We start from the raw sequence: 14178 nt of genomic DNA, 5'->3' as shown, positions 1-14178 counted from the left end.
CTCTCTCTCAAAAATAAATAAGCGTTTAAAACAAATTTTTTTAATAAATAAATGAAAGCATATTCATTACTGAAGAGTCACACGTTGTAAAACTCCCCGCAGAAGTTTACACGTTCCCCAGACACCCTTCTCTCAGGGGGTTGAAGACTTGGAGAAGAGAGGCCAGCGTTGACGGTTACGCTGTGCTCGGCCAAGACCCACAAGTCCGCATGCTGGGCTGCCCAAGTCGCCACCTCACGCGGGCACTCTTCTGGCCCCAGACAGACCAAGTGGAGAATAACCACCTACCACCCTCTACCTGTAATTTCGGGAAACTGCTGCTGTCGCCTTTCATCACTGGCTCCTTAAAAGTACTGCTCGCTGCAAATGCTTGAGGAAATAGCAAAAAGAGGTAAAGAAGAAAATACAAACCACCACCCAGGCATAACCACTAACACTCTTTTGGAGGTTTCACCAAAACTACACACACACACACACACACACACACACGCACCGCCCTGTGGGCTCCTGCCCCACAGGCAGTGAGAGGCTGTGTGGGTCAAGGTTACAAGCGTGGCCTCCGGAGCCTGACTCCAGGTCTGAAACCTGGTCCCACCGCTCACTGGCTCTATAACCTGAACAAATTGCTTCCTGTGCACATTCTTTCACCTGCAAAATTAGAATCATAGAGTCTGCCTCATAGGGTTGCTAGGGGTTTAAGTGAGGTGATATATATGTCACGTCCGTACCAGCCAGATGCGTAGAAAACACCGGGCAGTTCTGAGTTATCATGATTGGACGAGTCCCCATCTTACCTTTGAACTTGACATTTTATCAAGGCTCTGTTGCCAAATCTTCTTTGAAAATATTGTCTTTATGGGAGCGTCTGGGTGTCTTAGTCAGTTAAGCGTCTGACTTCAGTTCAGGTCATGATCTCGCGGTTCGTGAGTTTGAGCCCCGTATCAGGTTCTCTGCTGTCAGCGTGGAGCCCGCTTCGGATCCTCTGTCCCCTTCTCTCTGCACCTTCCGCTTGCTTGGTCCCTCTCTCTCTCTCTCTCTCTCTCTCTAAAATAAATAAATAAATAAATAAATAAATAAATAAATAAATAAATAGGTTTTTTTAAAAAAAGAAAATATTGTTTTTATGATTATACGTTTCTCTATCCTACTTTTAACTTACCACGCTTTATCACACCTATGTGTTTTTAACATTCTTTTAAAAAATTATTTCTGATGTCTGTATAACTAATACTCTATCTTCTAAATATGCCACATTCATCATTTTCTTCTATTGCGGGATGTTCAGGTCGTTTCCTATTAATCACTATGATATATAATACTGTGATAATAAAAACTTTAGTCACATCTCTGTTTGCTTTCTTGTGACTTCTAACATAGAACTTCTAGAAGGATAGGGGATAAGCATTGTTTAATGTTTATGCTACCAAACCGCCATCCAGAAAAAATACTCCAAGTTCACACCCATCAGTCCTGTGTGAGAACAGCCTCTATATCCATGATGGTGTTTTAGTGTTATCTCTTTTCTCTTTTTTTTGCTACTTGGGAAAAAGAAAATTTTTATGCCATTTAATTTTGATTTTGACAGCCAAACTTCTATGATTATAATGGTCAAGTGTATTTCCTCTTTCGGGAATATTCGATTCATGCCCCCATTCTTTTGCATTTGTTTGATTTCTTTTGGTTGAGTTGCAAAGAGGTTTTTCATATTAATTGGTAAGTGCTCCTTATACTAGCAATTTAATTTTTCTGTTACATTTTCTTTTTTTCCAGTTTACTTGAGAGCTTACGGCTTTTATTTCCTCATTGACTCAGCACATAGTTATTGAGTGCCTGCTGTGGCAGACAATGTTGTAGGTGCTGGGGATTCAGCAGGGAGCACAGCCGGCTAAAATCTCTGTCCCTGGAGAGCTTACATGTTAGTGGGAGAGTGGAATTGCAATGCACAGAACCATCTAGTTCCTGGAATGCCTGCTCTAGAGTTTTATAAGCACCTGTAACTTCTTAGACACAACGGGCCTGTTAAGTCATCTTCTTTTCAGAAAACCATTGTACCCACGTGAAGACAGAGGAAGAGAGACCCCAGGGTCTCTTGATAGAGAACATTAGATAATATTTTCAAACGAGTCTGACTGGAAGGGCACCCACAGACTTTCAGACGGGACCTGGGATATCAAGAGCACATCTAGTGTTGTTTCTTTTTCCTTTCACACACACACCTCGCTTACACATGCCACACGAGGGGCAGGAGAAACAGAGGGGTGCGGGCACGGATGACGAGAACAGAAAAGCTTGCGGTCCTATCTGAGTTGGCTCAGGCTGTCACCACAAAGTGCCACAGAGCGGGTAACTTATAAACAGCAGCACCCTCTCTCTCCCAGTTCCGAAGGCTGGAGGTCTCAGATCGGGATGCTAGCCTGGTCAGGTTCTGGGGAGAGCCTTCTTCCGGGTTGCAGACTGCTGACCGCTTGCCGTGGCCTCACACGGTGGGAAAAGGTTGAGCTGGCTCTCTGGCCTCTTCTTAAAAGGGCACTAATCCTATTCATGAGGGCTCACCCAAGTACCTCCCGGAGGCCTCACCTCCAAAACCCAGCACACTGGAGATTAGACTTTAACATGCGAATCTGGGGAGGCCATAACGAGGCTCCATAAGCAGAGGGGATTGGGCCAGGAAGGACTTTATGGAATGGTTGATGCACCAGCACCAAGTTTACAAGAGATCCCCATCCCTCAATGGATGCACAGGAGAGCTAGGGGACCCACAACAGGAGCAAAATGGCCTTCTCAGCAATCTGTGTGCCCGTGTGACTCAAGCACCAGATGAACGACCACCCCTCCAAAGTGCCAACTCTTGGAGGGGTGCCCGGGGGGTGCAGTCAGTTGAGCGTCCAACTCTAGATTTGGGCTCAGGTCACGATCTCACGGTTCGTGAGTTCGAGCCCCGCATCAGGCTCGTGCTCACAATGAGGAGCCTGCCTGGTATTCTCTCTCTTTTCTCTCTCTACCCCTCCCCTGCTCTCTCTTTCTCTCTGTCTCTCCAAATGAATAAATAAACATTTTTTAAAAAGTTTAAAAACCAGGTGTCAGCCCTTGGAAACAACTCCAGAGAAGCAGACAGAGAGAATCCTGAGTTAACTGAGATTGTGCTTTGGGCAGCAGCAGAACAAATCTGAAAATAAAAGTTGAATGGAGTTATAGAAAGTTCTATTTCTCATACCTCTGAAAGATCTCCCTGTGCTTTTAAGAGGGATCATGCAAAAAAAGAGATCATTATTTCAACACTTAGACAAGAATTCCCACAGTTCTTAAGAAACCGAAAATGCAGATAGAAGGTTCTGTTACATTAGCATAATCTTAAATTCACTTTTGCAAAGGCAGTTCCAAAAACAGCCGTTCCGATACGTACAAGGTGGAGGTCATCAATCCCTCCTTCACCCTTGGCCCCTCGCAAGCAACACATACATAAACATCCCTACAGAGCCAGGACAAACACAACGGACCCCCAAAGTCGCCCAACGCAGATGAACAAGATCCTCGTGAGGACAAAATCTCTAGATGGCCCTCCTCAGAAGACTCCTCCCTCACCCCCTCTCCTGGCGCGGCTCAGGCTTCCCTGCCGCCTCCACTTTGTCCGCTGTCTCCACTCTTTGTCAAAAGCTGCCCTCTTATCAGACGCTGCCCTCTGTCACTCGCAGCTTACTCCTCAACAAAGCAGAGCTGGCTTGCTAGGAGGAAACGAGTAGAGGAAGATGGGTTCGGAAAAGATGTTCCGCATCACTAATCGTTAGGGAAATGCACACCAAAACCACAATGAGATAACACTTCGCACCCATTGGGATGACTACTTAAAAAAAGCGGGGGGGGGGGGGGGGGCTGGTGGGCAGGGAGGTTGGTGAGGACAGGGAGAAAGAGAAACCCGGGGTGGCGGGAACGTAAAATGGCACACAGCCGGTGTGGAAAATGGTGTGATGGCGCCTCAAAAATTTTTAAAAGGGGATTACCATACAATTCACCAATTATACAGCTGGGGATACCCCCAAAAGAACTGAGGGCAAGGCCTCAAAGAGATGGTTGCACAGCCATGATCACTATCACTGCAGCATCAGTCACAAAAACCCAAAGGCGGAAGCCACCCAAGTGTCCCCAGACGGATGAATGGGTAAAGATGTGGCCTATTCATACAATGGGACATGATTCAGCGTGAGAAAGGAAGGAAATGCTGCCCCAGGCAACAATGTGGCTGAATTCTGAGGCCATTGCGCTAAGTGAAATAAGCCGTCGTCGTCGCAAAAGGACAAAGACCGTCCGATTCCACTCCCATGAGCTGCCTATAGTCAAAGTCATAGGGACAGAAAGGACAAGGGTGATTGGCAGGGTCGGGGGGAAGAGGGGAATGAGGCGCTCGCGCTTGAGGGGTCGAGAGCCTCAGTTGAGGCCAGGACAAAGCTCTGGAAGTGGATAGTGGTGGCCGTTGCACAGCGATACAAATGTACTTAATGGCACAGAACCGTGCGCTTCTAAACGGGGGGGGGGGGGGGGGGGGGGGGTGAATGCTGAGAAAAAGAACTTGGGGGAGGAGTGGGTGTCCGGTCAAATTGCACGGAAACAGGAACACTCAAGGACCGGCTTTACGCCCTGGAGAGCTGGAGTGGACTCCCCAGGCTGTAGGGCCAGGAGCGGGGAGGCGGCCCCACCGAGCTCTAGGGACTGGCCACCCAGAAGGATGTCTGCAGCTATCTTAATCGCCACACCCTCCACGAAGCCCCCTTCTGATGTCCCCTAAACTCCGCCTGATCAACGGAGGCCACATGCCCTCCAAGCGGGCATCGGCTGGGGCTCAGGAAGGGAAACACATCTTATTCTTTAGCCCAAGCACAGATCGACATTCGGCCCGGGCACAGACGCACGGTGTCTGCGGAATTAAAAGGTAACGGTGAGGGGTGGTGCCGAAGGAGGGGTGGGAAGCCTCGGGGCGAGGGGACACACGCGACGCTTGGGAAAGCCAGCCCTAAAGTTTGGGGCCTGACACACGCGGCCCCCGTGCTCCGAGCCCACACCGCACTTGCTTCTTCTCTCACAGGCTCTACCGGGACCCCTTTGCCCAGTTCTCCCCGCGGGACCCAGGGCGGCGTCTGCTGGGGGCCGCGGGCACCCGGCGGCGCCCCGCACGCGGCCCGCGCAGAGACGCAGGGCGCGCCCCTCCGCGTCCCCCGGGCTCGCGCCCCAGCGCGGGCGCGCTCACGAGCTCGGGCCGGGGCCGGCGCCGCCCGCGGGGGCGCGCCTCGTCCCCCCCACCTCCCTTCCCCGCGCGGCCGCGGGCTCGGCCTCTTCGCGCCCGCGCCCGCGCCCGCGCCCCCGCGCCCGCGCGCCCGCGCCCGCGCAGGGCCGCCCGCAGCCGTGGCCCCTCCCGCCGCCTCCGCCTCCGCACGCTCCTCCGCGCGCTCCTCCGCGCGCTCCTCCGCCCGGCTCGCGCGGCTACGCCCTGGGCGGCGAGAGCCTCCGCGGCCGCGGAAATCTGTACACACCGCGCGGCGGGCCTGGTAGCTGGGTCTCTGTGGCGCAATCGGTTAGCGCGTTCGGCTGTTAACCGAAAGGTTGGTGGTTCGAGCCCACCCAGGGACGGGCAGCGCTCATTTTCCTGAGATGACCTCGATACGGATCCATTTTAAAATGGCAAGCCTGAGATTTTTAGTCGAACGGGAGTACGACGCCACCACGCTTCCAGGCTAGAGGAAGACCTTGTCCTCTCGGTATTTGTTGCACGGCGGGGGCGGATCTAAGAGGGACTCTGCGTCCGGACTGGCAGCTTGTGCCTTGGTCATTCAGTTCCCGTGGTCATTTATCCACAGGAAACCTACACACAGTCTTCGGGAGACCGGCCCAAGATTGTGCTTCAACAGTAGTAACTGTAACGGGGGGGGAAATAAATGCCCCTTGACAAGTGAGTTTCTCCCAGAAAATCGGATACCACCAAAAAGTAAATGTACTTACTCAGTACTGCCTTATCTACTGCCAGAAGAATCCAAGGAGCTGTTCGATGAACATATGCAAGGGGAGTCGCCTCAAAGTGTGTGGGGGCATAATCACCCCACGTGACTGTGCTAAACGGAGCTCTGTTTTGGACAATGGACTTGAACCTAGGCAAAGGTGTTAATGTTTGCGTTAGACCGCTGACACAATTTTCCCTGAAATTAAACTCAGGCAGAAATTGTTTGTATGAATTCTTGCTAAAAGGTTTCCAATGACGTGTTTTCAACTCCGGTCTCACAGAAGACACAGATCTTTTACAAGCAGATGGTTCACATAAGACTTTCTATAAAGATAGAGAACCACACGATAATATGATAACGTGATGCTATAATTCGTTCCTGCCAAGATTGAGGTCATGTGGTGGGTGCTTTGTCTCTGGGATGTACTTTTCCTGGATAGAACTGCGAGACTCGGAACAAGGAATAAGTTAGCTGCGTCACTCGGCGGTCTCTTAGGAAATGCCTTGGCAAATGCTGGCTGATAATTATTTATCAAATAATTGTTGATAATAAAATACCCTCTGTTGTCTAGTGAGAAGCCCTAAAAAAGGAGACACAGTGTTGCACTTGGAGAATTTCAGGCAGATTCAGCAGTAGCCGGCCCCCCACCCCCACCCCCCACATTCCAAGCTTTCCACTCATACTTATGGATAGATTATAGTAGAAACAAGAAAAGGGAAGGCAGTTAGGTCATAAGATCATTCATGTACTGTCCAAATCTAGTCTAACACTTCAAGGTGAAGGAGGCATAATATTTGCTAATACTTAAGTTATGGGGCCTTAGAAAGCATATCCTTCCGCTTTAAGCTGATCGTATTTATACTAGGTTATAAGCTCCTTGAGGGAAGAGACCAACTTCTGTTCTTAGTGATCATTTTAGATTCCAAACTGCTTCCTTCAAGATGCAGTTCAAATTCTTGAGCTTAACACACAGAGGCTTTCATGATCTGTGGCCTTGTCTCCTACCATGTTCCTGTACGAAAACTTCTAGTGGTTATATGCATTTACCAGGAGTTCCTTCAATGGCGCATGCTGCCCTGTACCCCCCACCCCCCAGATGTCTTTCCCGTTACCCTGATGTGCCAGTCCCCGCCCCCTCTGTACACACCTGGGTAACATCCGCAGAGGAGTTACCTTCTCAGGGAGGCCTCCCCTGATGCCCCTCCTCCATTCATTCATCCCGCTACCCTGAAAACAGGGAGTTGTCACCTACGCTAGAATACGAACCCCTGGAGTGTAGTGACTGCGTCTTTATTCACATTGTTTGCTCACCTAGCACAGGCCTGTCACATGCACATGCTCAGGACAGATGCGTTCCCTGCCTTCTCAGAGTATGTGATTAACAGAGATAGATACTCAGATAAAAATGCATATGATGAAGTGCCAGCGTGAGGGCCACAGAAAAATGTTCCCAGGCAGTAAAGGAGGAAGTCAACATAGATAGGCTGGATTGTGTCTCCGTGGAGGATTTGAAACAACCCTGAAAGATCTGGACAGGCCAGAAGGCAGGGGAGAGCTATTTAAAGCTGGCAAAATTTGGAGACAAGATGGGGGTGGGTAGCAGAGGAGCGTAACCAGAATATGGAACAAATGTACTTAAATAGAGCGCACTGAAAATGTTCTTAGCTTGCGGAAGGGCCCTGAAGACCAAAGGATGAGGCTAGACTTTACCCTATAAAGTAAGGGAGTAACTGTTAAAGGTTTCTGTTTCAGGATATAATGAAATTTAGTCTTGATGGTTGGTCTGGCAACAGAATAGGGAAAATAAGAGATCAGAGAACAGTTAAGAGGAAATTATATTTCAAAGGAGAGGCAAGGAGGTGACTTTAGAAACGAAGGATGTAATTCAAGGGAAGACTGGATAAGATTTAGAGACTGAAACAAGAGGGAAATGTGGAGGGTGGTGCCTACATTTACAGCCTGGGTGACCCAGGAAATGGTGATAGTGTTGCTTGATGTTGGAGGGGTCTTTTTTTTTAATTTTTCTTTTCAACGTTTATTTATTTTTGGGACAGAGAGAGACAGAGCATGAACGGGGGAGGGGCAGATAAAGAGGGAGACACAGAATCGGAAACAGGCTCCAGGCTCTGAGCTATCAGCCCAGAGCCCGACGCGGGGCTCGAACTCATGGACCGCGAGATCGTGACCTGGCTGAAGTCGGACGCTTAACCGACTGCGCCACCCAGGCGCCCCTAAGGGGGGGGGGGGGGGAGGGGGGGTCTTAAAGAAATCTTGAAATTGGAGAAATTATACATTGCCCACACTTTCAGTTTACCGTACTTGTGGCTGGTTCTCCACCATGGAGTTCATCTAAAACCTAGCCCCAAAAAGAAAAAAAAAAAAAAAAAAAAAAAAAACCTAGTCCCAGAAACAGTCTTCATTTTTTTAAAAGTTTTTATTTATTTTGAGAGAGAAAGAGAGAGCTTGTGCACATGCGTGAGCTGGGGAGGGGCACAGAGAGAGGGAGAGACAGAGAGAGGCAGCCAGCACGGAGCTTGATTCGGGGCTCGAATCTGTGAACCGTGAGATCATGACCCGAGCCAAAGTCTGACACTTAACTGACTGAGCCACCCAGGCGCCCCTGTATTTATTGTATTTATATTCTGATTAGTGATAAAGGTTATAAAGTATGTCAAATCCAAAGTGTTTAGGGATGGAAAAATTACTAAACTGAAGCTTTTAAGGTAATACAAAGAACTAGAATAGTCTAATACTATTGACAAGCCACCAAGAAACCAATTTTTCTTTTTCTTTCTTTTTTTTGCTGAGCAATTAAGTAGATACGCAAAATTAGTAATAAATGACGTCAGACCCCCAAAAAGGCTGCTTTGGGGTTTTAACACTTAATACCTTATTTTTATAATCTGCAATGACTTGATGTGAAGGGCTTTACTGTATTGATCTTTTAAGGGTTGCTTCTATAGGGATTTACAGCACAGCAGATACCAATTTGTATTTCTTTCCTTGCAAGTTACTTTAATGACATCCAGCAAACTGTCATATTTTATTACCCCCTTGGAGGAATTGAGTCATTTTTCATTGCTTTTTTTTTTCTTTTTAGTAAAAACAGAACAGAAATTACCGTCTGCCAAAGAGGACTCAAACTAGTTATTCCCTAAGATAAAGTGACAAAGTAAATCAAACACACACTTTAAGGAGACCGACTATCTTAGTACTAAGCTGGGAAGTCGATTATTATAGATTATCATATGTGTGTGTGAGCACAGGGGTGTTTATTTATACCTAATTGAACAACATATTCACTTTAATACTAGAGTTTAGGCTAGTCTGATAATTGAAATTCACTAGAGTGTAAACTACATAGGCGAAAATCTACATTGGATGTGACTCAACATAGAACTGAAGTTTGAAATACAGAATTTCTCCATTAATCATCAAGCAAGGAGGTTCTTTACTGGAACCACAACTTTCGTGGCCAGCGGGGACATCAGTTTACTGCTGCAAACATTTTGCCATCCTGCTGAATTGGCCTGGTTTACACTGCCTTAGGGCTGGGGGAGCAGTAAATATCTGGTGTTGTAGACACTTGAACCTCAGCATATTCCACGATCTCCGCCTCCAAGCCTGGTGGGGAGGTATACTAAAAAGAGAAGGCTGGCAAGAAGGGTGCTTTACCAAGCTATTAGGTACCTGCAATAACCAAACAAAATGAATTTCCATCTTGAGATGTGAAGTCTTTCACAAGTTCCTTTTCTCTCGATGGCCTCTTGCTTCTGTGGTTACATTTTAACTCCTGACGACTGTATTTTACACTTCTCCGGTACTAGATTTGTTGTCACTTTAGCCCGTTTGCTATGTTGCAGAAGTCGATAAGCCCCTTTTCGTGGATCTGCTCGGATTACAAACAACCTGGTATGTCGTTCTGCCTCCTTTGCCTCTTCTGTGGCTTCCTGAGGGAACACTGGTTGGGGAGAAGGGGTGTGGAGGTCCTGGTGCTCAAAAGTGAAAGAGAGTCAGAAAGAGTCACAGATGAGCTCGCTGAGCAGGCCTGTTCAGAGCCAACCAACTATGGGGGACTCTTTACAGGCACCCACAGGAGGGGTTGCCTCTGGAAACTGCTCGGAATGAAGTCATTAGTTTAAATGTGACTTCTTTGGGATGCTTTCCCTAACCTCCCAGATGGATCCCACCCTTCCTCGTCATCCTCTGCCATAACACATATTGATCGATGTTTTTTGGCCCCCAGGCTCTGCATTTGGAGAAGCAGTCCATTTTGTGTTGTTTGTATTTGTGGTACCTAGCAAAACTCTAAAGTTACCTAAATTTGATTGCAGTAATCATTTTTGTGATTATAAGCCAAAGCATTATGCTGTATACCTTAAGCTTATGCAGAGATGTAGGTCAGTTATATCTCAATACAACCGGAAGCGAACAAAAACAGAACAAAACTCTAATAAATCTTCCACTTTTCGTCCAGTGTTTCTGACTTGCAGAGTACATTATTATAATAATGTTAACTGGAAGACAAAACAGTTAAAATTTAATAGACTTTCCTCCCAGCGTATTTTCTCCTGGAAAATTGAGATTTACACTGTTTAATTGGCATTCTACCACTGAGCACCAAAATTTCCCCCTCAACTTACTACAGGAATTGAACATTTGTTACATTTAATATGAAAGATAGGTGAATGGTGTATCCTGAATGGTTAAAGAACAGTAAGTTGATTCAGCAAATGGTGTTCAAACAAATTTACTATCAGGGGAGAAAAACCTCAGTGCAGCATATCAAAATACATTCCAGAAGAATTAAAGATTCATGACTGAAAAAAAAAAGAAAGAAAAAAGAAAGAAAAGAAACCTAGCTTTACCAGGAGATATATGTAAATATTTGTATACTTGGGGTGTGGAAACGACCTGGCTAAAACATAATGCCGAAAGGAAAAGAATATAAAATAATGTAAAATTTCTATCAAATTTCTCCTAGTTGCTTTTTCAACCACTGTTCCCCTCTTCATTATAACCCTCCCGTGCCTTTGAAGCACAGACCATTAGACTGAACCACCCACGCTGTTCCTTTGCGGCCATTGGCCATTTTCGTGGTATTCCGCCTTTCCTTGAGGATTTTAGCTCCTGGCTTACAGAATATTTCTTTCCACCAGGACTCCTGCCGCCATTTAAATGACTCCGCCTTCCACAAAGTCTATCCAAACACCATCCTGGCCTCTTGATTCCTTCATCTCCTCACTTTTCATGGCCCCTTGGCCATGCACTTCCCTTGTCACACTTCAGACCTTGTCATCGCCAATAACTGCACTGTTCCCAAAAGCTCAGTTTCAAGCACGCTGCTTTCTTACTCACTCCAACTAGTCCCGCGCTGGCATTCTTCGCACCCAGCTCCAGTCCACTGAGATCTGCCACCACTTTTTAAATGATCACCACCTGTCCTATGTCCCTCTAGCCCTCCTTATCACATCCTTAAAATCATTTTCCTTGCATAAAGCCTTAATTCCTTTTCTCCTCTGTCCCATTTACCTGGCAATACCTCTAACCTTGGCTGGATCCAACTTCCCATCTACTCTTTCTGTCCTGAGCAGCAAATGTGATTAGAGAAAAACAACCATCTTGGCTCATTTTGGTTAAAACTTACGGCCATAAACGTCTGGTGGGTTCTCTGTACGGCCTAGTGAGCCTATTGCCGTGCCCCTGTTCAATTAGCTCTCAGACTAAAAATTCTAACTTCTCTCACTCAATGTTCAACTCCCCCAACTCTCATACTCAGCTGGTAATATTACTGTATCCCTGAGAAAATAAAAATGTGACCTTCCTCACTGCCCAATCATCACATCTCCTAATATCTGTACCCATATATTTGTCTTCTCTAGTATTAACGTGGATAAACCTGGGGGCTCTGGGGTGGCTCAGGTAAGCGTTCAACTTGAGTTCAGGTCATGATCTCACAGTTCGCGGGTTCAAGCCCCACATCGGGATCTCTGCTGTCAGTGGGGAGCTCGCTTCAGAGCCTCTCTCTCTCAAAAATAAACATGAAAAAAAAAATAAAATGGATAAACTCCTTCTAGCTCGTTAAGGTCACACCTCCTCTTATACACTGGGTCCCCAGCCCTGGAGAAATTTACTGTGGCGGCTATCACTCCTCTCATCTACAACATCCATTCAGGTCCACACATACACGTACTATGACATCTCCCGTCTTAAAGACATTAACAAAAATCTTGACCCCTCACTCCCTCACCGGGCACCAGGTGAATGTTTCCAAAGGGTAGGTCTCTATCTGCACTTTCTCTCAATCCCTTCTCTCTTGAGCCCACTCACACTTGTCCCAACTCCACTGAACTGTCCTCACCAAGTTACCAAAGACTTTCCAATTACAAAAGCCAACGGTCATTCTCGGTCCTCACCTGCCACTACTTCTCAGCGGCATCTGACACATCAGCATCACTCCGCCTCAAAAAAAAAAAAAAAAAAGCTTTCTTCCCTTTTCAGGACACCACACTCACGTCCCTTCCATGGCTCTTCCTGTTCCCCAGAGTTATTTCGACTCCCTAAATGACTCCATCCTTTACTGGACATTAAATACGATCACGTATTCATAATTCCTAAGTAGGAATCTCTAGTGTCCGCCTCTTCCTATTAGATTATCTCCACTTGGCAGCCTAATGGGAACCTCACATATATTCAAAATTGAATGAGTGAGTGCTTTGCTTTAAATTTTTTCCTTCCCAAGCCTGTCCCGTCTCAGTAAATAGTATGACCCGTCTGCTCAGGCAATAAAACCTGAGACTCCTCTTTCTGCCCCACATCCAACCCATCAACACATCCCGTTGGCTCTTCTTTTGAAATGCCACAGTAATCCAGCTACTTTTCAACACCTCCACAGGGCTCACCCTCAACTCTGGGGAGGCTGTAACAGACTATGGCTTCTACTCTGACCGGCTATAGTCATTCTCCACGCGTAAGGGATCCTTTTGAATCTAAGACTAGATATCCTGCCCTTGCCTGAAACCTTCTAGTGGCCTCCATTATTCTCAAGTGTTAACAAGGTCTTCGCTATGGCCCACAAAACCATTCAAAAACTGGCTTCTGCCAACCTCCTTCATCTTGTGTTTTAATTCCCTTTCCCTTTGTCTCTGCTCAACCACAATGGACTTTTCCTAGTCCTCAGTCATGCCAAGCACCCTCACTCCTCTGGACTTTTGTTCTTCCTGGAATGCCCTTCCTCTACACAGTCACATGGCCCAACTCCCTAACTTCGCTGAAGTCCCTGCCAAATGACACCCATCTCCAAGAAAACTTTCCAAATCCACTCAGTCTGAGTCCTCCCATGCTCTCACCTGTTTTCCTCCACAGCATTCAGTGCTATTTGACTAAATCCTCATTATGCGGATTGTTCGTGATTTTGCCTACATGCTTAGATTTATAACCTTAAAAATCAACACTTACAATGTGGTTACTAGGGACACCCACAGAGCCGCCCAACACATATGACCCCAGGTGAGGTCTAACAGGTCAACACTGCCTTGATTCAGCTCTCATGCTGTAAGTGTCCTTTTTACAATGTATCTAGTGCCACATCTTTTGCGTGTTTTTGGTGATTTCACTGTTCAAAATGTACCTCAAGTGTAGTGTTAAACTGCTGTCTGATGTTCCTAAGCACAAGACAGGTGTGATGTGCCTTATGTGTTAGATAAGCTTCCTTCAGGCGTGACTTAAAGTGCTGTTGGCCTTGTACTCAATGGGAATGAACCAACGATATATGTTACCTGAGGTGTTTTTAAACAGAAGCACAGAAAGAACAAGGTTATTTGTTGGTCAGTTGACGATAATGTTGCAACCAGAGGCTCACAGGAACCTAACCCTGCAATTCCCCTAGGAGCAGTGGTTCAGTATTTCATATTCATGGAACGCTTGTGGAAACTTCATAGAAGAGAACCACCACAAGTGACCATCAACTGTATCTGTTACCACTTAACATGATATATTTATTTCCTTGTTTAGAAGGCAAGCTCCTTCTAAAGGGCAAGAATTTCTTTTTTTACTGCTTTATCTCTGAGGTTTACAACACTGTTTGGTACTTACCAGAAATCTAGAAATAATCAAATGATTAAGCAAGTTCTTGGAGAAAGTCAACTGGCCAATCGTTATAGAAGTATATAGCGTCATATAAAGTTATACT

General features: G+C 46.5%; 1 long non-coding RNA gene and 1 other non-coding gene across 6 annotated transcripts in view; one reads left to right on the top strand and one right to left on the bottom strand.

Moving 5' to 3' along the window:
• The window catches only part of LOC111559523, a 31426-nt gene extending 30476 nt beyond the window's left edge, over positions 1-950 (bottom strand). For 3 of the 5 annotated variants that reach the window (XR_006592207.1, XR_006592199.1, XR_006592218.1), the window contains exon 1: positions 289-950. This is a non-coding gene — a long non-coding RNA (uncharacterized LOC111559523). The remainder of the gene's footprint in view (positions 1-288) is intronic. The other 2 variants (XR_006592240.1, XR_002740546.2) reach the window with 1 other exon arrangement.
• A 4595-nt stretch (positions 951-5545) lies between these two features.
• TRNAN-GUU lies at positions 5546-5619 on the top strand. The gene has a single exon. It is a non-coding gene; the product is annotated as a tRNA-Asn (tRNA).
• The last annotated feature ends 8559 nt before the right edge of the window (positions 5620-14178 follow it).

Source organism: Felis catus, chromosome A1, assembly GCF_018350175.1.
Source record: "Felis catus isolate Fca126 chromosome A1, F.catus_Fca126_mat1.0, whole genome shotgun sequence".
Classification (NCBI taxonomy): domain Eukaryota; kingdom Metazoa; phylum Chordata; class Mammalia; order Carnivora; family Felidae; genus Felis; species Felis catus.
This window is presented reverse-complemented; position numbering and strand designations above follow the sequence as displayed.